This window comes from Caloenas nicobarica, chromosome 1 (genome assembly GCF_036013445.1).
Source record: "Caloenas nicobarica isolate bCalNic1 chromosome 1, bCalNic1.hap1, whole genome shotgun sequence".
Lineage (NCBI taxonomy): Eukaryota > Metazoa > Chordata > Aves > Columbiformes > Columbidae > Caloenas > Caloenas nicobarica.
This window is the reverse complement of record NC_088245.1, coordinates 183,352,766-183,380,359: the sequence shown is the minus strand read 5'-3', so window position 1 is coordinate 183,380,359 and position 27,594 is coordinate 183,352,766. Positions and strand designations below refer to the sequence as shown.

Below are 27,594 nucleotides of genomic sequence, written 5' to 3'. Positions count from 1 at the left end.
GTGCATCGGCGGCCGCCGCCTCTCCGGACCCCCGCGCCGCCGGCCCCGCGCTCCCCGCCGCCGCGGGGCGTCCTCCGCCTGCTGCAGCGCCGCCGGACCCGGCAGCCGCCGAAGGGGGGCGGCGGTGGCGGCGGCGGCTCCCGCTGCTCCGCGGCCCCGCACCGGCAGCCGGTAGGTACGGCGGTCCCGCGGTGGTAGCCCTGCCCGGGTGGCTCCCGGCGTGGGAGGCGCTGCGGAGGGACGGAGCGGGCGGGGAGGGAGGAGAGGGCGGCGGGAGCAGGCGCTGCCCCGGCCCCGCCGCAGCCCCGCCGGCAGCGGCCGCCTCGCCCGGCTCCGGCTCCGGCTCCGGCTCCGCTCGCCCGGCGCCGCGGGGCCGTGCGCCGCCCCCGCCGCTGCCCGCCGCACCCCCGGGCACTGCCTCTCCCCGGTGAGTCTGAAAGTTTGCTCTCCTGGGCGCCCGGTTTTTGTTGTTGTTTGGGGTCCGCCTGTTTAGGGTGGGTTTTTATTTTCCCTTTCCCGCTAGCGGGCTATTTATTTATTTATTTAGATTTTCTCTCTCTCTTTTTTTTTTTTTTTTTTTTTTTTTTTTAATTGCAGTTGCTGCTGCAGCGGCGGGAAGGACGGAGGACGGGGCTCCCTCTCCTGCCGCTGCCCCCGCCGGGGACAGCCCCGCAGCCTTCCCCGGGGCACGGGCGTGGGCGGGCGGGCAGCGGACTCTGGGCAGCCGGGGTCGGACGCCGGGGTCCCTCCCGCTTGCAAGCCCTGCTCTCCCCTAGAGAGTTAAGTGGCTGCGGCTGCCAGGACCCCGGCAGCCCTCGCAGCAGTTTGCAGAACAGTTTTTGGTGGCGAGCTTAGGAGGTGACTGTCCCATCCCTCTTTTCGTCTTTCTCCCCCTTCCTTGAGTGAGTGCTTTAAAAGAGGTTTCAGCGAAGCTTTAGGTGACAGGATCTCGGTGTGCGAGCGGCGGGGGACAGGGGAAACGCTGGGCACCGTTTTGTCACTAGCCCTGTTATTGTAGTGGGTTACCAGCTGGGGAACAGCCGAATCCTACCCTGGCGAGGAGAGGGATTGGTTGTGGGTCGTGTCCATCTCTCCATCTCTTGTTGCTTTGATCTGATCGCTAGAAGTAGCTTGCTGTTGTCTGGGGTGAGAAGCAGCTGCATTTTACTCTCTTGTTCTTTAATTCTAAATTTGTTTTTGGCGAAGGCTCCGGATTTCTGAAAGGAAGGTTAGAGGCTGAATAAATCCATCTCTGGGCGGGAGAGACAAGAAGCTCTCAGATCCTTCCTGAGAATTGTGTGTTTTCTATGTTGCGTGTTATTACTTTTTTTTTTTTTTAAATCACTGGAAGTTCTGCTGTAATATGTCAAAAGCTTTGATGTCCTTTGCAATGTACCTCATTCATTTTTTTTCTCAAATGTAAAAAGGAATGATAAAATGCATAGACATTAATAAATAAGTTGAAAGGACTTTGAAATAGTGCATGTTGTGCATGGTGTGAAATTGCAGATATACATAAAAGAGTAATAATTACTCGGCAGGTTTTATTTAAAGTCTTTTCTTCTCTGGCTTTGTGCTGAAGTCTCTTCATCTGACTCTCAGCTTTCAAGCATGATAGATTGTTTTTTGCTGTTGAGTTCTCCCGTCATGTTATGGGGATGCCTTGATAGGCACCCACATTTATTTGGTTGTAATAACCTTTTAATCTCTCATTTTACAAAGACTTGCTACTGTAAAAAATATGTGAGATTTGTTACTGCGGCTTTCAATTTTAGAGATCTTTTCCTGATGCATTTATTTATTTATTTACCAGTTTATTTATATATTTATGTTACAACCGAAGGGGGGAGGGGAAGAAAGAGAGTAAGGAATTGCCTCTGACTCTTCTGTCCATCTGAATGTGCAAAAAATGATTACATAAATAAATTAAGGCACTGAAACGACCCCGAGCTGAATTCCAAGAACAAAAATGACTCTGGTGTGTGTGCTCACCCACACCAGGCGTTCTGCAGCATGTGGTATTTACAGAACTTGCAGCGTACAGTAGCTCTTGAGTAGTAAGAGAACGTTTTGTATCCTCAGAAGCAAGAGAGTCTTTGACAAGCCGGCAAAACTGTAGATACAGTTGAGGAACGCTGATACATGTGTGAGTGCGTGTGTATATAAATATCACCAGACTGCTTAAGTTCATTTTTCCTCAGGATAGTTTCTCTTCTTCAACCTGGAATATACACATCCTTTCCCCTGAATTTTGAGGCATTTTTCACTGTTCCTCTCTGTGTGCATTCATTTTAATGTTAGCCTTAATCTCTCTGTAAAATATAAAATAATCCAGTAATAGATTTAGAAGAGTCTATTGCCAGGCAAACCAGGCGATAGATCATGAAATCAGACAATAGTATTTTGTTTCCTAGCAACCCCCTACTGCGAACAGAAAACAAAACAATGGTGGATGCTTCTACATCATGATAGCTCTGTGTTGAAACCTCCAAGTAGTAGGTAGAGAATGGCTAATTGTGCTGTGAGATTTGCTCCTGTTCATTTCAGCTGCTTTGTTAATACTTTCCTTTTGTAAGAAAGGAATTTGCCAGGGTAAATGCAGTTAAATAGTTAAAATTTCACTATGCTCTCTCAGCTTATTAACAATGTCTGTTAGAATGAAGTGGGCACAAAATTAAGTAGTAACTCTGGAATTTTTGCCAATAGGAATGATTTGAAATACTCTGTTCTTATTGCTGGACTATTTCTAAATCTATGCTATTACAGACCCTTGAAAATCAGATTTATCATCTCCTGTATCTAGTATGCAGTATCTTTTTGGACTTTGCCTCATTAATCATCCTTTAGGTTTGTGTTTTAAAACTACATTTGGTGGAATGTATCGAAAGAAAAATCCTTTGCCACTCACAGGAATGTGAAGTAAAATTCTAAGTGCTGCTTTGCAATGTTTATGTTCTTGGCACCCAGTTCACCCCTTCAAAAGAGCCAGAGCTGTCCCAGTGCAGCGGGATCAGGTCCTAAGGCAGAATCTTTCTAAAAGTGCTTTTGACAACGCAGTAATTCCCTTAGTTAAGTGTCTGAGCGTTGAAATGGCATCTCGACCCTGGACCAGTCTCAGATGCACTTTGTGCACTGCCATCTATCTGAAAAAATCCATTAGTGCAAGGTGTGGATTTAAGCCGGGATCTTTGCTCGCTACCTGTTGGGTTGTAGACTCCCGGCAGGTGTTGGTGCTTCAGAGGCTGCTGGAGATGCTGAAATGCAGCAGGGAAAGAAAACTGCGGTCGGCACAGATGAGTAGCTGGGTGTACAATGTATCAGAAGAGTTTCTATGCTATTGCCTCTTTGCCAACTTTCTTTTCTTTGTAAGAGAAAGTAGCAGAAAGTTGCCCACAGTTTTCTGCTACCCAGCAGTATTTACAGCGGTCACACTGTAAATAAAAACAGTGGTGGTTTTCCTATTGGTTGCACCAGTGAATCTGTGAAAGTGAAGGTATTATTTCCATCTGGGAAACTATAAAATCACAAGAAAAATTTGCTGTGGGGAAGACGGCAACCTTAATTGTGTATGCATTATTAAATAACGGTATTTGTGCTAGGCGTGGGAATGGCAGTCTTTGAGTGACTTTGGGGTTCATGACGATATTTAACTGATCCAATATGCAGTCATGTACAATTTATTTATATTGCCTATAGGTATTTTTCTGGTTCATCTCAAGTACTGAGGTACAAAAGTGTTAGAACAGACACCACTTCCGTAAAAGAGATGGAAGTGGAATGGTCAGAGAATAATTCTCATAAATATCAATGACCAGCTACTTTCTTGACTATATTTGAAATCACACGTTTTAGTGCCATAGCATGTGTGGATGGTTTAGTTCAGAACATGTTAATTGAATTTTGGAAGGCTTTATGGATTGAGAGGAAGTAGTTATTTTCCAATTTTTCTTCTCCACTTCTTTCTCAAATGGCACGCCTCCCAAACCTCAAATCTTACAATTAGGTAGTCCACAGATTAAGCTTGGTATGGCTGCCTAATTGCAGTCCCCACTTAGCCTGTGTCTGTGTTTACCAGGCAGCAGAATGAAGGAAGGCAAAGAAAACAAAAAGTACAAACAAAAAACAAAGAGGAGAGAAAGGCCGTGAAGTATTCTGTGTGTAAACAATGGAAGACATTTGGAAGTGATTTTTAAATACTGTCCACGAAATTCCTGTTATGCCAACTGCATTCATTGCTGGTGATGAATGTAAAATCTTATATCTGCTGGCATGTGAGTTGGTAACTGATGGGTCCCCATTAAAAATCCACCTTTTGAGGAACAGTGAGTTAAGTTCATTGCATTTAAATGCTTTTGGTAGACACAAATTAAGAAATGGGCAGCTTTGTTCTCTCCGTTTAACTGCATAATGATGGTAGTGGCCAATGAGCTGACAGGGAATGTGCTGCATATCTTACTGAGATACACGTACTTTGTCAAAATTTCACAGGGCTTTTTCTTTTTTTTTCAAGAGGGAACTGCAGCAATGAGAATGTAGAGTTACTTACTGCATGTTTAAATCCTATAGACTTAATGGTTTCTCTACTGTTGCATATTTACTTAGGTATTTATTTCTTATTCTTACTTGAAGAAAGGAACAAAAGCATGATGTCAATTTTGGACTCTATTGAAGTTTCATTTTTAAATCCTGTAACATAAAAGCATTAAGCTGTCAATTCTTGCCAAATAAGGAAAATAAACCATCCAAGTGATTACAGAAACTGAGAATTTGGTTCAGCAAAGCACTGACATGCCTAACTTTTTTTTTTTTTTTTTTAAACGTATGCTTAAGCTCCTCTCTGCTTGCTGAGATCAACTGGATTTAAGCATGTGTTTAAAGTTAGACATCTAATTAAATGCTTTGTTGAATAGGGGCCTTGAGCAAAACCTATAACCTTTGAAATGAACATCTTTGCTTTCGAGTAAACAGAACTTAAGGAGAATTCCTACAGGATAGTAGAGTGAAGGAAACAAATTTAGGGAAAGGCAAGTTCATAGGGGTCTCAAATTGGGAATGTACTGATGGGTAATAGCAATGCTGGAAGGGATCTAGAATTAAGACCCAGCAGGAATTAATACATGAGTCTGTAGTGTGACTTGATTACAGAACAGCACGGTTTGTGGTTAAGCTGACAAGAAAACGGTACTGTGTCCATGAACAAAGAGGTGGGATTCCCTTTTTAGAAGAATCTGCTATGAACCCATCTGAAAATTCTGAATATTGTACCAACAGGAAGATATTTACAGGTTGAAGGAAGCTTAGAGAGAGCAATGTAATACTTGAGGATCTGGAAGAACTAGAAGAAGAGAAATATTAGAAAATAGACATATTTCTAGGCTGGCACTGAATGCGGGAAGATAAGTTAACTACATGTAGATATTTGAAATATATTGTAGTCAAAGGAATCTGGGGTTCTTTTGTCCTTATTGGGAAGAATACCTAGGAATAAATTGAGAAATCAAGGAAATAAAACTGTATGATGAATTCTAGGCAAAAACTTAACGACAGAAAAATGTGCTGGAGCCTATACCAGTCCAGGTGTAGTGAGAGCCCCCCATCCCTCTTCAGATGTCTAAAATAAGAGTAGGCAAGTCACTAGCAAATGTACTGAAGGAGACAATTCTGTGTTTTCAGGGAGACAGAGTACAAGATGTAGCAGCCCTTTTTCATGTCTCTGTTTCACTCTAGCTTTAGCTGAAGGTTACAAGAGAAACTAGGTCAGATAGTGGGCCAACTTTTCTCAAACTGGAGTGTTTGTGCTTTGGTCAAGCAGCTTCCAGTGAGAAGAAAGTTGGGTTTGATGCTTTTATAAATGCATAAATCAGGACAGGGCCATCCTATGGGCTCAGGTTGTGCCAATGCTGGGATGGTGGATGTGCAAGGCTTGGCTACAGTAGATTTTTTAGTAAACAGCTCTGTTTTTTTTTTTATTTGTTTGTTTTCCCTTTTGAAAACAATGAACATCCTGGGGTGGTGTAGAGGGCACAGAGGTGACAGCTTCTTGTTTGTTGACAGTTTCTGCAGCATTTTCTTTCATCACCTAAGGATGCTTACCGCTGTCAGGTAGCAGTGATGGAGAGCGGGTACTACTGCTTCCTTCCAGTGCCCACATCATGATGCCCTGATCTCGCAACAACTGTCCCCTGTGATCTGGCTGGTCTGTGTGCGGTGTGAGTCCTGATGACTGCTGCCATCAGTGATGTGGTTTTGGGAAGAGGCTGAAACATATGGATGACCTTTCCCAAGGTGCGTTACTCCCTCATTTATTCAGACTGGGAGACAGGTCAGCCAGGGAAGATGCAGATTCAAGGTGTAGTGGCAGTTTCTTTGAGGAACTCTTTCCTGGAATAATGATATTACACGGGTTTCTTGCAATTCATTTTACTTCAAGCAAGTATTCAGAAAAAAAAAAAAATCATTGTGCAGACTTGATATCATCAGGGAATGTTTTCCAACAGCCATGCCAGTTGCAGAGGAGGAGGTGGATTTCTCTTTGCCATGCTTTGTGGATACCTGACAGCCAACTGTTTAAACAGGGCCTATTTTGGTAGCCACAAGGTAAAAACAAGTAATTCATAATAACTCTTCCTTGAGTGATAATGATTAAAACAGGGATCTTGCAGGAGCACCACACACAGGTGAAAGCTGATCCAGGGTCGAGCTGCTTGGTGAGACTGACCTTTGGTTTAAGTACTTGATGGTGCAAGAAAGGGGTGTTTTGAAATTGTAAAAGACAAGTTTAGGTTTCATCTAGGTTTTCTGTGTGCAGGATAGGACGGAAAAAGTTGGTCTGTTTATTAAAAACCAGTAGACTCCAAATACACCCCAAGTGACTGCTTAAAAACAAAAACTCTGACAGGTAAGCCAGATTCAGCCCTTGCTGGAGTTTGTGTCTAGGGACTGGTTGATAATGTTGGTGATAGAGATCAGAGAGGAGGTTGAATGAGGCTGGGGAAAGGTTGTTTTTTTTCAGCAGAACATAAGGATTAAGACTGAAGTTGTTGTCAATGCATTGCTGATGTTAGAGGGACAGTTTGTTGATGGGCAGATAATTTGTTGATGGATGGATAAGGTAGATAAAAGGAACCCATACAACTGAGTGGATCAAGCTCAGTAGTTGCTGGCAATGAAATTGGGTAGATCGGTTTATATCTAGCATTACTTTTGTATATTAATAGCACTTTTCTGTGTGTGTTTAAGATCAGAGTTGTTGGATGGAATCCTTTAGACTGAAAGATACTGCGTAAATGTGAGATAGTTATTCTGTCACTTTTGCAGAGAGAAGCTAGGTCAACAACAATCTTAATTACAATTTGTTTTTCTTAATAGATTTTTAGATATTTTTAGAGTTAAGTTAAATGAGGCTTTAAACCATTTTTTTATACGGGTATTTTAAATATAGTGTTAGCATTTAGGATGTAGGGTTTGGTATACTAGATCTCACCAACATATGGTGAGGAACAGTCCCTCCCTGGCCAAAGCGGGTAACATACAACTGTTTTGGTATGACAGGATGGCTTTATGTAGATTTTAAAGGGGTCTGTGCCCTACATACAGCGTAAAAATGCATGAGGATGTAGCAGCTCTGACTGGGGTAGAATACAGTGAGAGTTTAACAGTATATTTTACAGCTCTGTTTAGACTTACCCATACCTGTTAGGAAGCACTTTGCCAGAGAAGCAAAGAAGACATGAAATAGCAGTAGCTGATAAAAGCATGGAGTGAACTTAGGGAGGTGGAATGTAATAACGAGAATGAGAGCGTGCTCTTAGAACGAGCACTGGTACTCGTGCCCTTGTGAGGAGAGTCAGGAAGACTTCCAGCAATGACAAATAAGTTTGTTTGATCTGAAAGTAGCAGATTGCTTCCTAATATTTTGCTGCTCTGACATTCTGTGAAATTGTGTTATATCCTAATTCAGTTGCTCCTCTGCATATAGAATAAGAGCTTACTATTTTCTACCAAGTGAAGCAGGTCCTTCTCATTCCACAGTGATAGTGGCCTGTATTGTGGTGGCAATGATCCACATACTAATCTCTTCTGATGACTTACGATGGATGTTGGCATTACTTCAACACTGACTCAGAAGAAAGAGTTGCATTTACCAAATAAGTGATCCACTTAGTTTATTGAGAGTTTTCCTTGCAGGTGTGACCCTTGCTTAGCAGTGAAAGCTGTGGAGATCACAGCTCAGGCTAGTAGAGTTATAGATGCATCAAAAAAGTGTGTGTTTATGGTCTGCTGCTGGCTAATACAGATGATGGGAACCTGGATGCAAACAAGCATCAGTTTGGATTTACTGTGTGGATTTACTGGCTGTAAATAGGTTCATGCATCCTCATGCCTCCTCTGCACCTGCACATCTGGCTTCCACCGTCTTCACACAGAGCATAAACAGAGTTGTTGGTGGCAGGCTGTTACGTGTGAAAGCCAAAGACTTAAAAGTCCTGGAAAGGGTGTTTGATTTAGAATCTTTGTGTTGCCTTTCCATTAGCTGCCCTAAAATGAGCATCTCTTAGATTAATTTTATTTTAGCAAATGAAGGCACCCTTGGCCAGTTGCTTGGTTCAAGATTATTAATAATCTTAACAGTACACAGAAACACTGTTTATGCTGATGACTCTTTTTCTGCAATGTAATCTCCCATTTTGTATGAACCAGATAGCTATTACCATTTCATTTCACTGACAGAGCTGTGAGAGAACGTGCATTTCCAGTCCCTAGAGGGAGCTGGGCTAAACTTGAGCTGATGCACTCCAGGTGACGGGCTTGGTGTACTGCTGCCAATCTACTTAGCTATCCAGTTTCTTGCCAATTCTGTAAGGTTAATACTATTACAGAAGAAACATGTGAAACCAGGTGCTGTGCGTGTATCATTAGTTGGGTTTTGCAGTTTTATTTTTCATGATGCATTTGTTTAACTTGTGTATCATTTTACAGAACATATGTAATGTGTAGTTTATGTTGTTTTCTTTGCTAAATAGAAGGCGTCTGTAATTTCAGCCTGGGAAGGAAACTATTAACATTTTTAAAGTAAAAGAGAAAGGCTGAAAAATTTGAATTATTTTTAAGTTTCTTGGAAAATATTAAGGGAGATTATGTAACTGCATAAAGTCTCTGGGGAAAATGAAAGAGAAGGCTCACTGACAATAAAAGAAGGGAGCAGCTGCTTAATGTAATCCACTCTCCATGTGTAGTGATGAGAAGGAAGAGAATGGAGAACTGTGCAGTCAAAGTGGGCTTCATTTGTTTGAATCTGGAAACAGGCAGCGCATCTGACAGAGCAGCTTTGTATAAGGCCAGCTTGCCAGTCCCTCACCTAAGTTTACCTTTTCCATTATGACAAAGTTGATTCTGTGCGGTACTATATACTACAAATAAAATAGAAACGGTAAAAGTAATAATTTTCAGGGTCATCTTGCCCAAGAACAAACGGAGTAGTGTGAAGCGAGTCAGTCAACCCACTGTAATCAAACAATTCTTCTCTACCTAAAGTATAAATGTTACCCGAGTAGCTAAACAGAAAAGTCTAGTGGTCATCTTGAAATCGTGCAGAAAATCCGTTTCTTTTGGTTCTTCAATGTCAGATGAGCTGCCAGATGAAACTGAGTATTGAATTGGAAGGAGAAGATTGAATTTGATAATCCTGAAAATGCCATGCTTTGACAACCCTGTCATCATTGAAATATGGCTGTGATGATCACTGAAGTCACTGTGCTAGTTGCTTTAGTGGCTCTTCAATGTCACTTCATTCTAGAGGAATCAGTTTGTCTTTGTTATCGGGGAGAACAAAGAGCAATAACCACTCCTATCTTAAACACTAGGAAAATGAAGACTTCAAATTTTGTGAGAAACTTCCTTTTGCACTAACATTGCTGTCAGCATAACAAAAAATGGGCAATATAGGGTGAGATGTAAGCCTGTGTGTACTGCCCTTTAACAGATATTTAAATTCACTGTTAAATGGATGAAGGAAAAGGGAAATGCAGAGCTAAAACCCCAAACCTATTATAAAATAAACAGCACTTCTATTAATGCAAGTTGGTTCAGTGGATGTGAGAAGTGTTCAGATAGTGGCTCTAAGCAGCCATGCAAGGAGGGATGCAGACCTTTGTAACGCTCTCCGTCATGTTTCTAAGGGATGCCATGGAATGACTGTGTGACAAGGAGGTGTTCTGTAAGTGCCTGAGGAGCAAACGTAGGAGTGGCAGAAACAAATTGAAATGAGAACTTCTGAAGTAGGTTTGTCCTGATGCTGAGTTCATCTCAGTGAGTAAGAGCCATCTGTGTAATTAGGAGTTGGCTGGAAAAAAGACTTTATGCTCCCTTCCTTCAGTTTCTCTTAGACATCCTCTAAGGAAGATCTTTGTTTTTGCCTCTACTCTGTGGTTCTCAATAATGCGAGTTTCTTGAAATTGAACTCGACTTTTCTAAAAAAAAATTATATAGCAAGATGCTCCTCAGAGAACTGATAATCTTAGGAAGGCAACTAATGCTGGTGTCATGGTTTAACCTCAGCTGGCAACTAGGACCATGCAGCTACTCGCTCATCTCACCACATGGGATGGGAGAGAGATTTGAAAGGGAAGGGAGAAGCTCATAGGTTGAGATAAGAACAGTTTAGTAGGATAGCAAAAGAAGAGATGATAATAATAGTAATATGTATACATAATAAGTGATACACAATGCAGTTGCTCAGCACCCAGTGACACCCAGCTTGTCCCTGAGCAGTGATTGCAAACTCTGGTCCCGTACAGCTGATCCCAGAAGAACGAAGACCTGGACAGCAGTTCGTGCTCAAACATAATTGCACCAAACAGTCAGTCCTGGAAAAGAGCGTGCCCCAATCTTGAACAGCTGATCCCAGAAGAAAAGACTGAGCTGGAAATCCAGCTCTAGCTATAGATGGAACATGATGCTAATGGTAGGGAATAGCTCATTGACCAGCCTGGATGTCAATCTAGGTGCTGTCCTGTTATGCTCCTTCCCAACTTCTATGTGCATCTGCACCTAGAAAGTTGAAAAAGTCCTTGATCTCCTTGTGAACAGCCAAAACATCAGTAGGTTCTCACATTATTTTCATACCAGCTTCAAAACACAGCCTAGCTACTGTAAAGAAAAAATTAACTGTCCCAGGCAAAGGCATGGGAAGTTCAGTGTGTTATTACATTGTTCTCATACTGAATCCAAACCAAAAGATTGTGCTAGCTACTAAAAAGAAAAGATTCTAACTACTATGAAGAAAATTAACTCAATCCCAGCAAAACCAGCACAGATAGTTTCAGAAAGATTTTGGCCAGCTACAGCCTGATGACACTCCAGTTCAAGTCGAAACTTTCTTCCTCTAGCTTGCAAATAAATGACACCTAATATTTGAGAAAAATATTGAAGGAGGCCTCAGCATCTGTAGAAGCTGAATGACAAGATTAATGCTTTGCGTGAAGATGAAGAACAGGAAGAAGTCTGACATATGAGGAAAAAAATCTGCAATGTCCACAGTGAGTAGAAGTATTAGGCTGAATATTTTGCAAGAAATAACAAGTTTAGGAATTTTTTTCTAGTTGCAAGGATGCAGAAGGGTCCTGGAATGGATTGTGGGGCTTTACCAGTTGAACTCTTCAAGAACACAGTAAATACAGCTGTGTTATCTTTACATAACACAATTGATCATGTTGTATAGTTGTTTCCAGCTCTTACTTGTCTGTGATTCTCACCAAGCCTTACAGTGAGTGGGATAAAAGGAAATGGGACAGTCAGAAGGAGTGTGGTTTCATAACTTAACAGACTGATCATCTGGATTTCAGTTTATCCCGGTTTGTGTCAGAACAGTGGAAAATGCAGCCATCAAGTTACAGGAGACACTGGCTGTTAAACACGGGTGTTTCAGCCTTGAAAATATTTTCTTCCCTGCCCAACCCAATGTGGAGCACTTTGATATGTTACACTGTTAGGCTTGAAACATTTGATAAATTAACTTTTTCACACATGATCCCTTGCTAAGACAACTTCAGGTTCAGGGCTGACTGGTGCAGAAGCATCATAAAGTATAGGTAGAGAGAAAACTAATCTATCTTCAATAAACTCATCTAGACACATCCCAAGTTGTTAAAGCACAACTAAAAATAGACTAAAAGGATGGTAGACCAGACTGTTTAGAGACTTGAGACTCAGCTATGACATTTTTGTGTATCTTATTTAGAGCTGCATGCTTTCAGTTTTGGACCGCATTGGAGGAATAATCATGTTACAAAATGAATTCAGCAGTCTGTGGTTTGCATTTTAGCTAGTAAAAGCTTTATGGACTTCTTACAGTATTTCCAGTGGCTGTCTTTGGGCAGAGGAAGAAAGTTGCCTGAGTTCTGGGAAGTGTGTGGGGAAAAGAGTACTGGAGTAATGGACTCCAGTTTCTGCTTTTCTCCAGATATTCACTCCATAGCTAGTAGCAAAAGCAGCATGTAGACCAATAGAAATAAAAAAAATATGTAAGGAGTACCAGAATGCAAGTACTTTTGGCAGAGAATTTTGAAGTCTCCTAGGAAATAAATTGGTTCCTGTGCATTATGTGTTGATGGAGATTGCGTCTTTTTTACATGAGCCACATGTATCTTCTAAGATGCATGGGGCCAGATTCTGATCTCCAATGATTTAAATTTCGAGTAATTCAAGAAATATTCATAAGTTATGCTACAATAACAGATTACAATCTGGTTCTTATTTTGCAGGATTTGAATATGGTTATAAAAGGGATATTCATCTTCATTTTCTAAATGTGCAGCAAGTTACCTAATTAATCCAATATTGTCTTCATTCTGGAGGAGGTTGTTTAACTTGAATTTTTTTGTCAAATACCATACAGACAAGCTCATTTGGTGGTAACATTAACTAATGATAGAGTTATCCAGATATACAGTTCTATCGTTAACTTGAATTACAGTGTAACTCCAATTGTTTTCAATAGAGAAAGACCACGTTGCTGAAAGGAAGAAAGCACGCTATTTTTGCAGTCACTATGCAATTAACTCATATAACCTCTGTGCTCATCATGCTTTGTGTAAGATCCAGGGTGACCAACTGTAGGTCACTTACATGAGAACAAAGACCCTGGGACTGAGAGACAGTTTATTAAGATAATATGGTGGTGTGAAGAGGAGCAGTCACAGGAGTTGCCAGTGAAAGTGTGTCTGTATTTCACGTATACTTGCGGTAAATAAGAGTTGCCTGAGGTGGGATGTTTTGAATTCTGAAGGACAGGGAGGATAACCAGATAAATGTGGCAGAGTGAGCATGGAGCCCACCTCACCTTTTTTTCTGCAGGTTTTCCTTCAGTGGTGATTGTGGATTTTCTGGTACAAGGTCGAGTACCTTCCACTCAAACCATGGGATGTTTATTATTTTTCTCCTTTATTCAGCCATTTATTTTCATGAAAATGAAGGGACTCTGCCCTCTATCAGTTTTTGTTGACCAGTGTCACCCAAAGTTAGCGAAGGGAGGAGAAACAGATGAAGATGCAGACAGAGCATCATTTAAGCTTTTTTCTCAGGAAGTAGGGCTAAAAATATTTTTCTCAGGCATTTCTCTTTCCAGATAGAAAAAAGAAAAGTTGAATTGAATTCTTTCATCCATGTCAAGGAGTACAAAGTGTGTTGCCACTTGCTGATGCCTCAGTGTATTTGTCACTGGGAAGCCCACAGCAATGTGCTTTCTAAATGGTCTATGAAAAATGGACATACAATCTGTTTAAAACAAAATAAACTTGTTGCTTTTATCTGTTAAAGCAAAACAAAGCTGCTGTGGTTTGTAGATGCTTGTTACCCTTAGAATGTGCATAAGTGCATAATGGCAAGTCTGGTGCATTCCTACTGGCCACAGTAAGAGAAGCAAAAGTTCTCCTTCACAATGCTACTTTAAACATTTCCTATATATAATTTTGTTCTAAAAATCTTTAATAATGTATAGCTGAGTTTGAAAGTGTCTTGCTTCAGCTCTACAAGAACATCGGAATTTTCTATCCAAAGCACAAAGGAAACGCTTAAGATTCAGTTTTCCAAACCCTTCCCCCTTCTTCAAACATTCATATGGAAATACACTATTAACTGTGAAATTCCCTAGCAACCTTAGCAGCCTAGAAGAAGGGTTCCAAAACCTAGCAATACTCAATTCACAAGAGAATTTGTACTCTCTATTGTTAATATTCATTATATTCTAATAAGTGATTTGAGAAATTCTTTTCAGGGTTTCTCCTCCTTCTTTCTCTCAACTACTGTGGTTGTTTTGTTGGAACAGTTAAATATTAACTGGTGGAAAGTGGAACCCGAAGCTTCTTTCTTACCATCTCATTCTGGAAAGCCTTCAGAAAATCCACTTTATTTGATATGGATTCCTTTGCTGATTGCTTTAACAGCCCGTGATTTTTTTTTCTGTTAAATTAGTCATTGACAGCTGATATTAAAATTATTAGGACTTTATAACATAACAAATAGTTTGATAACTCTGCTTAATGAGAGAATTCATAATTTCAAATACATGGTGGCAGTAGTATGCGCTTCTGCATGTTGCACGGTGATGGGTTTTGTACCTCTTAATTCTGTTACTTAGTAACTAAGACTAGTCATCCTAAAAGATCCAGAACTGATGCTCTGGCATGCAGTGTCTCAGGTGTCCTAAGTGCAGAAAATCACTCATGCATTGCTTCAGCTCAGCCTTAATCCCACAGGAGATGAGAAGTTCTGGCAAAAAGTCCCACTGCTTGACAGAGACAGGACTGGACCCTGAGCTGTCAGCATTGAATGAAGCGTCGTTAGCTAAGGACATGAATTTCACTCTCCTTCCAGCTCTGGTTTCTAGAGTAATTTTTTGGGTATGAATGTAGAGCTGTGGTGTTTGCAGATTTGGTTTTTTTTTTTTCCTTTAATTTTAAGCCATCCTTTCTGTATGTCTATCTCCCTAGCTCTTTTTGTCTTGCCTTCTTTCCTTTCATTTTTTAAACCCTCCTTACTCCTTTGTGTCTGTCTGTCTCGTCTTTTTGCTGTGGCCTCCATTTCCTTCTTTTCCTTTACATAACAGACTTGCTATTTTCTGTTTAATGCATTGTCCTCTTTGTTACTTTCCTTTTTTTTTTCTCTCTTCATCCTTTCTGTTTACTTTCCCCTTTTTTTTTTTAAGATTATGAGGCTCTGTCATAAAGATCCTAATTAATTTATTTATACAGGGATAAGATTGTAGACCTTATTTTTTAATTACTATTTTTCTTTAGGTTTATATTTGAAATTTGTCACAAGTGCTCTCTTTTTGGAATACCATTTCATCTACTCTAACTTTTTTTATTATCCTGTGTGAGTGACAGAAATGTGCCTGTGTCATACAAAGTAAAGATGGGTAGTGGATGTAGCCCAGCAGTGTTGTAGGACCACACTTAATTTCTTTGTGTTCGAAGTCTTAGAAACTTGAGCTTCTCTCAGGCTCAGGACTTCATAGGTTGTCCTGTCACCTGAGTTCCTCGCTCTCAAAATTAATTTTTAAATAATAATTTTGTTTTGCTCCTTGCACTATATGAGTCATGTAACAGGCGACCTGTGCCCAGTGTAATAGTTCTGTACAGTTGTCAGAATTTTCATGTGTTTGCTCAAAGAAAGGTACTTGCTTTTATGTGGCAATCCTTACTTTGAAGAAGTTGTTCCAAAGAAAAGAATATTTGTACCATATGGTTTCTTTATTTAGCTTTTAGGTGCATGAGTCGATTTGAGAAATGTGGTTATGTATCATTAAGGTCCATAATCTCAAATTTTCAAAAAAACCACGTCTTTAATATAAAAATTTGAGTGTACAATAGGTAGTACTATCAGAAAGCTAAATGAGTGGTGAGTCAAAGTAATTAAGGGAAAGTAAATAATCTCTAAGGTTCTCATTCCCCATGAAACTAATTTCATATCTTATCCTTCATGTATTTAAAAATAGTTCCCAGCTAATTCAAGATGCTTGTGTACTATGTGTGTTAAGAGCACTTCAGTTCTATTGAAAGGATAGCAGGTTAGGGAGTTATTTTCAATGGGCTAATTATTTTATTTTTTTATTTTAAGAGAGACATTCATTTGAGCAATGTAAGTGAACAAATCTAGCTGGAAAAACAGCTTGATGTGCATGCAAGACAGCAGGAGATCAGTCAATAATTTTGTGATGGCTGATGACTACAAAACCTTTGTTTTTTTCTTTAAAGGTATACGGATTGCAGTACTTTCTCTACAAAGCTGGGCTTTTTTCCCAGTTGGGTAGGGACTTAAATGTTGTGCCATATATACTTTCCTGTTTTACCTCCAAAAGACCTGTGTCTTGTCAGTGACTCTACTATTTAGAATATAGATTATTATACTCCATCAGTTTAAGAAAAAAATAATATCTTGTAAGATGGTTGACATATTTTACTATAGAAGGGCTGAACTGCTCTGGAGCTGTAAGTCTGCCGTGCACGAGTCCGATGTTTGTTTGATGGGAGTGCGATGAGATTGCGCTGTCAACTCCATCAATATCTTGAGTACTTGTCATAAGAGGACTAATATATGTTCATGACATGTCTCTAGGTTTCTGTGCCAAAGAAAATAAATCTCTTTTTTTTTTTTTTTTTAATTCCTGTGTACATCCTGCCCTTTAACTCCTAAGGTCTTCTGTTGCCCAAAGGCGCCTATTGCATATGTAGATTTCTTTTTTTCTTATTCATGGAGATGCAGGTAATGAAATGAGGCGGCAAGGCTGAAGTAGCAAAGGGACTCAGGTTCACATATACAGCGTGCATGGAGCGTAGCACTGTGCTGACATGTGTGGAGGGACTGCACAGACTCGCTCTGGGCATGTAACGTAAGTGCTCGAATTAAGAGCTTACACAGTGTGTGTAGTGCAGCCCCTTGGGCTCTGAATTGCCTGCTCCAGGTGTCTGAATATCTCTGCTGAGTGTACAGGAACCTGCAAGTACAAGTTTTAAGACACAGCAAAGTTAAATGTCTAAAATAAACAGTGTACATGTGTCCTCTCTGCATCAGATGAGGATGCCCTGTGTTACTTATTAAACAGGGATGCTGACCTGTTTGGTAGCGAATTTGGAGGAGCTGAAGATGGGGCTTTTTTTTTTTTTTCCAGGTCTGCAGCCTTTCAAGGCAAGCTGGTAAAGCTGTGGGGTTTTTTGGTTGGTTGGTTTTGGTTGTGGGTTGTTTTTTTTTTGTTGTTGTTGTTTTGTTGTTGTTGTGGTGGTGGTTTTGTTTGTTGTGGGTTTTTTTATCCTACTTAACAGAGGCCTTCTGGTTTATTAACAGCAGATCCTCATGCAAGTTTAGAAGGACTGCAACTTATTGCTTATGTTCTGCTGTCATCCTCGTGCTCTCTGAAATCAATGAGGAGTTCTGTGCGGAAAAAGTCAATGCTCAACCAGAGCCCTGCGGATTTGGTGAATGAACATCAGTTGGTATTTTTGAGAGCAGGGTAAACCCAGTCAATGTAAAAGGGAATTCTGTAACCTGTTATCTGCAGCAGGAAAGCTGCTTTTTATTAATCGATCAAAGAAAATGTTGAAAATAATAGGAAAGATGACTTGAGGGAGGGAAAGGCAGAGTTAAGGAATATTAGTAGGAGGGAGGGTGACATTGTGAAATCACGCTATTCTTAAAGCTTTCATATGCTCAGTGTAGTGTATAGACAAAAAAAAAAAACCCACAACACAAAACAACTTTCATTTTTTCCTCCTGAGAGAAGCCATGATTTTATCTCAGTAATTGAAAATAATCTCTGAAGTTGCTCCTTAACTAAACTTACATGAACCCCTTTTAAATCAGTTGTTATCTTTCAGTGAGTTTCTCAGTAAATGTTGCTGCCTGCACTTGAATGGCATGATCCTATATAGCAAATAAAGCTGAGCACATCCTATTCATGACTCAAAGCACAGCATTTCTAGCCTAATTATGATGGCATTTGGCATTTGTTAGTGGTGCTGTAGTTAAAGGTGCTTGATGGTGTTTCTGTTATAAATTGTGTGTACTTGAATGGCTTAATTCATGCCAGCCAGAAGTTTGACCTACTATCTAGCTATCTACTTAGGCATTTTTTCCCCTTTATTGAAAATCCTTAAGTGAAGAAGCCAGTTTTGAGTTCTGAATTTCTTTGATCTTATCTGTTTGTTTATCAGCCTGTTTCTTTCAAAACATCTATGCTTTTTCTTCCTTTCAAAACTTTCTTCCGTGGTGCGGCATATATGCGGTTACTGTTCAATGACTTGCATCCCTCTCAGCACTTTGGGTTGCTCAAAGAAAGCCATGCCTGTGAAAAGGGGGAAACACAGGAACATATGGAATTGTCTACGTTGAGCAATCTGTGTGCAATGCTGTCTGCGAGCAAAGATAATTTCAGTCGCCTCAGTTACTGCAACTGGGCAATATCAATTTAGGGACTTCTCACTTACTAGGGATGCTGCCAAGTGAATTCCTCACAGCTCCACAAACACCAAGCAATCCCTCTAGACGTCATTCAATAGTCATATCTGTCACGCTTGCATTAATACACATAAAGTATTTTGTTTTGGAAGAGATGGCAAAAAACCCAAATGGACTCAACTGGATGCAACCAGCAAATGCAGCTAAGTAGTTCCCTCAAAAATGCACAGTGAGTTTTATGGAAATACTGATAAAGGTGGAATATTTTTAAAGCCTCTCCTATTTAGAATTCTCTCTTTTTTTTTTTTTGGCAAAGGGCCTTATTTCAAATCTCTTGAACTTAATGAGAGTTTTCTGAGTGACCTTCTAATGTCTGTTTAAAGCTGTAGAGGCCCCCAAAATGGTAATACTGGGAGGTGTAATTGGCCCTGTAAATCTCAGTGGGTCATTAATTCTAAATCCCAATAATGGTAAGACCAGGATGCATGTAACTGCAGCAGAGTGATGAACATAGTAGGAAGATTTATGCAAGCATTGTCTTGCTTAGGTTTGCACAGTAGTAGAAATTATTTGTAGTTGTGGCTTGGATAGCTTTCTTTCTACCTTAAAATCAATTCACATGTATCACCTATGAGTTTCTGAAAATTTATAAATGCATGTTTTTGGAGGAGGTAGCTCGGGATTTTTTAGCATATCAGGCAGTAATAGAACATGACATGGAAAATCTCTGTAAAATGAATATAAACCCCTCCAGTCTCATCATTTAACTGTATAAAACAGTTTTCAAAACATTACTACACCTAACACATTTGCTCTTAATAATGAGAACACAGATTTTAAAGAACATGTGTAAATTTTTGTGTGGTCTGTGGAGACAGGATCCTGAAGAGTGCTGTGCTTGTAGCTCTCATGGAGGTACACCCCAATTGGAATGCACACGCCGGGGTGCACTACGAATCCACCATCTCTATAAGTACTTGATGAGAATTGCCAGATAATTAGAGCCTTGCCATTGCTTACCATGACAAGAAAGGCTTTTCAGTGTGTTCCTTGGGAGGGGGGAAAGAAAAAAAGCTTGACTTAGCTCAGTGAGAACTTGTATCTTGCTTCCCCCAACTGGAAATGATTGTAATAAGTCCTTATTTTGTGGTTTGAGGTGGGAGTGGTTGCTGCTATGTACGTGCATAAGCAAGGAGCCAAAACCAAACCAGTGCAGTGGCTTGGTGTTTGCCATATGCCGTTTGACTGCCAGCCATGTGTCCAATCCAGCTAACAGTCCTCTTTCCATTTTCCCATGAAACAGATTTTACCCTTCTTTGCTTCAATACCCTGCTAGGAATTGTTCAGAGAGAACAATTTTCACCTCCAAGGTGAAAAAAATGAGTGTATCCCAGTATAGGCAGAACACCAGGAGGAAACAGTGAAAATCAATAGGGGAAAAAAAATATAAACCCACACAAAGGGTAAAAAAAATCAGACTTTTAAAAATGAAACAGGCCATTTATGAGAGAAATCCTGAGTATTGGTATTTTTATATAATCTGGGGTGGAAAGGGAAATATTTGATATCCCATAGTATTCTACTATAACAACACATTCAGCTTTCTGAAACATGTATTTGTCATCACATCTGCCTCCGTTTATAACTGAAAAGAGAAATTATAGAAGGTTATTGCTTGGTCTCTGGCCTTTCTGTGCAAAGGCATGTGTGGGAGGATTTGAGAGAGCCCCTGCCCTGTCGCTGTCGGGCAGAAGTAGGGGGCCAAACAGCTGAGGAGGGTTGGAAGCGAGTTCCAGTTAGGCGTCGCGGGCAACCCCCCTCCCTACCTGCTTTGCTTCCCCAGGTGCCCCTCCATAATAGGTTTGAGGCCCTGGATATTGAAGAAGATGTAGGTGGGGATGTGGTGCAAGGGCCACCTACGAAGTCACATAGGAAGAGGCGATCGACTCCACGCCTCAAGACTGCCTCCGATAAAAAAGAAAGAAGGGTAATTGTGGTAGGCAATTCCCTTCTGAGAGGGACGGAGGGCCCGATATGCAGAGCTGACCCTCAGCATCGGGAAGTTTGTAGCCTACCAGGAGCTCGGATCAGGGACATCGCCAGAGCCCTCCCCAAACTGGTGCGCCCAACGGACTATTACCCCCTACTGATCTTTCAGACAGATGGGGAGGAAGCGGCATCCCGTAGTCTGAGGGGAATGAAGAGAGACTTCAAGGCCTTGGGACAAATGGTGAAAGAGTCTGGGGCTCAAGTTATCTTCTCTTCCCTCCTTCCATTTTCGGATGATGATGTGGGACGGAATAGAAAAATTGAGTCCGTAAATGATTGGCTTCAGGACTGGTGCTACAGGCAGGGCTTTGGGTTCTTTGATAACGGCTGGTTTTATAAGACACCAGTCCGGTCAGTGATATGTGGGAAAGGTTTATCCCACAGGGGTAAAAAGATGCTGGGACAGGAATTAGCAGGGCTCATTTGCAGGGCTTTAAACTAGATTTGAAGGGGGATGGGGTTGTAGCTGGGCTTGCATCAGTGGGGCAGCACACGGGAATCAATAAAGACCGGGAGGCCCCCCAGGCCCCTAGGGTGAAATCGGTGTACTCGGCTCGCTCCCTGAAATGCCTGTACACCAATGCGCGCAGCATGGGGAATAAGCAGGAGGAGTTAGAAACCTGCGTTCGGTCAGGAGATTATGATCTGGTGGCAATTACAGAGACATGGTGGGACAGCTCACATGACTGGAATGTGGTCATGGATGGCTATGCCCTTTTCAGGAAAGACAGGCCAGCCAAGCGTGGTGGTGGAGTTGCTCTTTACGTGAGAGAGCAACTGCAATGTATAGAGTACTGTCCAGGTGCGGTTGAGGAGCAAGTTGAGAGTCTGTGGGTGAGAATTAAGGGGCAGGCTGGCAGGGCTGATACTGTTGTGGGAGTCTATTACAGGCCACCAGATCAGGGTGAGGAAGTTGATGAGGCCTTCTACGGGCAGCTGAGCGTGGCCTCACAGTCACAGGCTCTGGTTGTTATGGGGGATTTTAACTACCCTGATGTTTGCTGGAAGGACTGCTCAGCCAGTCAGCCTCAGTCTAGGAGGTTCCTCCAGTGCATTGACGATAACTTTCTGATGCAAATGGTGGAGGAGCCGACTAGAAGAGGTGCGCTGCTGGATCTCGTCCTCGCTAACAAGGAGGGTCTGGTCGAAGCAGTAAAGGTGGGGGGCTGCCTTGGTTGCAGTGACCATGAGATGGTGGAGTTCAGAATCTCCTGTGGTGGGAGCAGAATACCGAGCAGAATTGCAACCCTGGACTTCAGCAGGGCCGACTTTGGCCTTTTCAAACAGTTGCTGGAGGAAATCCCGTGGGCAAGGCTGCTTGAGGGTAAAGGCGCCCAAGATAGTTGGTTAACTTTCAGGGACTGCTTCTACCAAGCTCAAGACCAGTGCATCCCGACGCGCAGGAAGTCAAGGAAGGGAGCCAGGAGACCTGCGTGGTTAAACAGGGAACTGCTGGGCAAACTCAAGTGGAAGAGGAGGGTTTACAAATCATGGAAGGAGGGGCTGGCCACTTGGGAAGAATATAAGGCTGTTGTCAGAGGATGTAGGGAGGCAACTAGGAAAGCTAAGGCCTCCTTAGAGTTAAACCTGGCGAGAGGGGTCAAGGACAACAGGAAGAGGTTCTTCAAATACATGGCAGATAAAACTAACACCAGAGGCAATGTAGGCCCACTGATGAACGGGGTGGGTGCCCTGGTGACAGAAGATACAGAGAAGGCAGAATTACTGAATGCCTTCTTTGTCTCTGTCTACTCTGCCGGAGGCTGTCCTGAGGAGCCCCGTACCCCTGAGGCCCCAGAGGAAGGCAGGGCAATGGAGGAGTCTGCCTCAGTTGATGAGGACTGGGTTAGGGAGCAATTAAGCAATCTGGACATCCATAAATCCATGGGTCCAGATGGGATGCACCCGAGGGTGCTGAGGGAGCTGGCTGAAGTCATTGCTGGACCGCTCTCCATCATCTTTGCCAAGTCTTGGGAAACGGGAGAGGTGCCTGAGGACTGGAGGAAAGCAAATATCACTCCGGTCTTCAAAAAGGGCAAGAAGGAGGACCCGGGCAACTATAGACCGGTCAGCCTCACCTCCATCCCTGGGAAAGTGATGGAACACCTTATCCTTGGTGCCATCTTAAGACATATCAAGGATAAGAGGGTCATCAGGGACAGTCAACATGGCTTCACCAAGGGGAAGTCGTGTTTGACCAACCTCATAGCCTTTTATGAAGACGTAACAAGGTGGATTGACGATGGCAGAGCAGTGGATGTGGTCTACCTTGACTTCAGCAAAGCATTTGACACCGTCTCCCACAGCATCCTCACGGCAAAACTGAGGAAGAGTGGACTGGATGATCGGGTAGTGAGGTGGACTGCAAACTGGCTGAAGGAGAGAAGCCAGAGAGTTGTGATCAATGGGGCGGAGTCTGGTTGGAGGCCTGTATCTAGTGGAGTGCCTCAAGGGTCAGTTCTGGGACCAATACTGTTCAATATATTCATCAATGACTTGGATGAGGGAATTGAGTGTACTATCAGCAAGTTTGCTGATGACACCAAGCTGGGAGGAGTGGCTGACACGCCAGAGGGCTGTGCTGCCATCCAGCGAGATCTGGACAGGCTGGAGAGTTGGGCGGGGAAAAATTTAATGAAATATAACAAGGGGAAATGTAGAGTCTTGCATCTGGGCAGGAACAACCCCAGGTTCCAGTACAGGTTGGGGAATGACCTATTAGAGAGCAGTGTAGGGGAAAGGGACCTGGGGGTCCTGGTGGACAGCAGGATGACCATGAGCCAGCACTGTGCCCTTGTGGCCAAGAAGGCCAATGGCATCCTGGGGTGTATTAGAAGGGGGGTGGTTAGTAGGTCCAGAGAGGTTCTCCTTCCCCTCTACTCTGCCCTGGTGAGACCTCATCTGGAATATTGTGTCCAGTTCTGGGCCCCTCAGTTCAAGAAGGACAGGGAACTGCTGGAGAGAGTCCAGCGGAGGGCCACAAAGATGATTAAGGGAGTGGAGCATCTCCCTTATGAGGAAAGGCTGAGGGAGCTGGGTCTCTTTAGCTTGGAGAAGAGGAGACTGAGGGGTGACCTCATTAATGTTTATAAATATATAAAGGGTGGGTGTCACGAGGATGGAGCTAGGCTCTTCTCGGTGACAACCAACAGTAAGACAAGGGGTAATGGGTCCAAGCTGGAACACAAGAGGTTCCACTTAAATGTGAGAAGAAACTTCTTCTCAGTGAGGGTGACGGAACACTGGAACAGGCTGCCCAGGGGGGTTGTGGATTCTCCTTCTCTGGAGACATTCAAAACCCGCCTGGACGCCTTCCTGTGTAACCTCACCTAAGTTTTCCTGCTCTGGCAGGGGGATTGGACTAGATGATCTTTTGAGGTCCCTTCCAATCCCTAACATTCTGTGATTCTGTGATTCTGTGATTCTGTACTGCCTTTCCAATTCTGAGAGACTTTGTTAAGGACTATCCCTACAAAAGCTTGTGAGGCACTTGGCAGCGATGAGGCTCAGGTGGAAGGAGAAGAAAAGGCAGGGTTTGTGTGTATGTGTGTGTGCCTTCCTCCGTTCTCTAGGCAGGTATTTCAATTTAAGTTTGATCTGTAATATTCTGGCAAAGCAATGACTTTGACTGCGACTATGTTTTTTGTCCAGTGGATGCCATAAAGGCTTCTGCTGTATTTGAAAAATGGTTCCATAATTTTTTTTAAACTCTAACTGTAAACTTGGATTGGCACCTCTAACAAACATCGGTATTCATACATAAAATCATACATGATGTACACAACCTGCCTAAGCTAGAGCCTGGCCCACAGGCAGTGTAAAAGGACCTAAGGCAGATTAACTGACCAGTTGAGAATTTCCATCATAGGGAGGTTTAGATGTGCTTTGGCTGTCTTCTGCAACGGGAAAAACTAATTCAGGACCTGGGATGAGGAAAAAAGATGTAGTAAGAACCTCTCTGCTGTACATGAACCATCAGACCACTCTTTGCAAAGAGTGAGCTTATTCAGAATAAGTGTGAAGCTACTTTAAGCCAAGCCTGTGCTCCTGGCAGAAGACAAGTCTAGTGCAATTGGAGAAAAAATTGGTCCTTGAGGAGCCTTCAGCCAGTCTGAAGGTCACACCAAATATTCCCAAATAAAATGTCCTAAAATGTTGACTCTACGTATCTAACCAGAACAGATTCGTAGTTTTCAAGATGGGTAGTGCTTAATTTTGTGTGATACAGTTCCTTCTGCCGTTTTTGAGTATAAGTCAAAATACAGGCTCGGGTTCTAAAATATATAGCATTTTCTTTGCGAAGAAGCTTGTCTGGGGTTAGTGAAGTTGTCTTCGTTTAGCTTCGTTATTTAGTTTGTGAAACCTTGTTTGATGTTTTTGTTCTTCTGCTTATGCCACAAAACTATTTGTTTAAGCTACAAGTATGGTAGTGTTGGAGTTAATGTTGGAAAATGTTCTTACTTTTTCTACATTTGAGCTTCCATTTCAGAAATAACAAGATCAGGATAAGAACATCTGCAGGATCAACACACTCCTCTGGGTTGTCATTACGATGACAGAAAAGAGATGTATAGTGAGACTTCACTTCAATGTGCTGTATGTGGTGTCATTCCCTTAAATGATATGAATGGGAGAATTATCCCAGTGGATATCTGTTATGATCCTTCTCTCTGGAAAGGTCATTGATAATTGCTGTTTATCATTTTGGAGAGGATTTGTTCAAATATATCTTGAGTATTCACTTTCCATAGATTTATGTCTAGGGGACTTAAAAGTGACAACAGAAAGAAAGCATGTTAGAAAATAACTGTTTGCACAAAAGCAATTTTCAGCATTTTATAAGTGAAGGAAGGAAGGAAAGAAGAGGGAAAGTCCTTTCTCATGATGCTTTTCCCGACTTCGGCTCTTTAGTTCTAGCCTCAAAACCTCAATCTCTGTCCCTCTGTTCTCCCAGTCCTGGTTAGGGACAAGAGCTCCTTTCATTTGGTGAAAGTTGAGGAAAGTTCAATAGCATTCATAAGAACTTTGCAGTTCAAGTATTTTCCTTAGTATGCAGTAGAGTACCTTTTTTTTTTTTTTCCTGTTTAAACAATTTGTTGTCAGTTTTTAGGTGTTTTGACTGAATTTTTATAGACTCACATAATAGAATCATTTTGGTTAGAAAAGATCTTTAAGATCATCGAGTCTAACTGTCAACTCAGCACTGTCAAGTCCACCTTTAAACCATGTCCCTAATAACCTCATCTACCCATCTTTTAAACACCTCCAGGGATGGTGACTCCACCACTTCCCTGGGCAGCCTGTTCCAATGCCTGAGAACCCTTTCTGTGAAGAAACTTTTCCTAATATCCGATCTAAACCTCCCCTGGTGCAACTTGAGACCGTTTCCTCTTGTCCTATGGCTTGTTACTTGGGACAGGGGGCCAACACCCTTTCGATGTTCTTTACATCAAAAACGTTGATATTTGGTTTTTACAAGCTCTTAGAAAAATACGTACAAGGCGAAGGAAAATAAAGTGTAGTTTGTATCTTCAGACTGCTATATTGCGATAAAAGTATAATTCTGACTACAGTTTGATTTCCAGTCAGATTTTTTGGCTGCACAAACTTGTATGTCATATACATATCATGAAAGATTATTGTGCCTCAGTGCAGGGAAATTTCTTCTCAGAAAGAAGTGTAGATCTTATTGTGGCATCTGACAGGAATTTTAGGTCACTTCAGAGCAAGGAGTAAAAAAATCCTTCCTGAAGACCAGCATAGTTGGTTTCATTTTATGCGTCATCATATTTCTGTATAATGCCATTAGGATTGTGTGCAGGAAGTTTGAAAATAGGTTGGGTCTCTTAATTTGAGGGGGATTTAGGAAGAACTGAAGGAAAGACAGGCTCTGTTGTGTTTGATTTCAAGGTTAGACTGAATGTACGGAATGCCGAGTTAGAAACTTTTTCCATACAGAGTAGAAGGAGGTCTGGTGATGTAATTACTCCTCCTGTTTTGCTCAGTTTCTGTGTTTATTTGGCCATTAACTTCATGCGCGGTGTAAAACCCAAGAATGAATGTCCTGTTACACGAAAGTGAGTGGTTTTGATGCCAGCTTCCTCTCCTTTTGATACGATTACATGCCAAGAAAACAAGCCTTTTTTCATGTTGGAGTTGCTGATTTCTGGATTCGCTGATGGACTTGCTTGGTTTTTTGAAAGCTCCTTGAGCAAGGAATGAGATTTGGTTTGTAAACTGTTGTACTCATGGAATATTAGCATCCAGTTTATGTATTCTGGTCCAGTTGCTTTGTCATGGGATGCCTCGGGCAATATGCTGTTGGGGCTGGGAGCGGGAGTGATAGGTGACCGTTAGCCTCGATGCTGCCCACTGAAGCGGGAGCAACTGGAGCTGGAGTCTTAGGAAAAGAGGCTGCAGTCAAAATACTCTTCAAGGAAAGCAGCAAGAACATTCAGTATTTTTCCAGAAGCAGAACAAGGGAAGTTTGTAAATAAAACCCTTGGGAACTTGCTGAGCTTCAGAAAGCTGGGCTGACTTCTGCAGGAAATAAGTTTGCTTTGCTTGACTGTCCAGTGTAGGAGGAAGGAAATGCCTTGTATGGTTGATAGGGCAACATGATGTTGTTCAGTAGAGGGGTCATATGTGGGGGAAAAAATGATCCCATGTTCCTGTTAGGTTTCTGGTTTCAGTGTAAACATATTTCAGGCAAGGGAAACAGAGAAATACAAGTCTAGGTAAGGTAAAACCGACAGTGTTAGCTCTGAACTATAAATCCTGAGTGTGTATAAGAACGTAGTCCTGGAAAACACTATGATTTAGCTAGCATGGGGTCTTTATGTGCTTGGATCAGATTTCTTTGAAGAGATAAAGGATGGGAGGGCTATCCAAAAAATTGTGTGCCACACAGGCCAGGTAAAGAGCAAGCACTGCCTACTGAAGGTTGCGTAGGGACACCCTGGCTGAATGTGTTGGAAGTCAACTTACTGAACCTCTAGCTGGGAAACTCCACCCGAGCTTTTTGAAAATGTGTGAAAATACACTGTTCAATTCAGATCTATTCCTTTAGAAAAAGGTAGGGAGTTTCACTCCAAA

The 27,594-nt window shown here is 42.0% G+C and overlaps 1 protein-coding gene across 2 annotated transcripts in view; it reads left to right on the top strand.

Moving 5' to 3' along the window:
* Positions 1–368: 368 nt before the first annotated feature.
* Positions 369–27,594, top strand: part of ENOX1 (ecto-NOX disulfide-thiol exchanger 1) — a 365,314-nt gene continuing 338,088 nt past the window's right edge. For both annotated transcript variants that reach the window (XM_065637556.1, XM_065637549.1), the window contains exon 1: positions 369–427. The gene's annotated coding sequence lies outside the window, so the exon portion shown is untranslated. The remainder of the gene's footprint in view (positions 428–27,594) is intronic.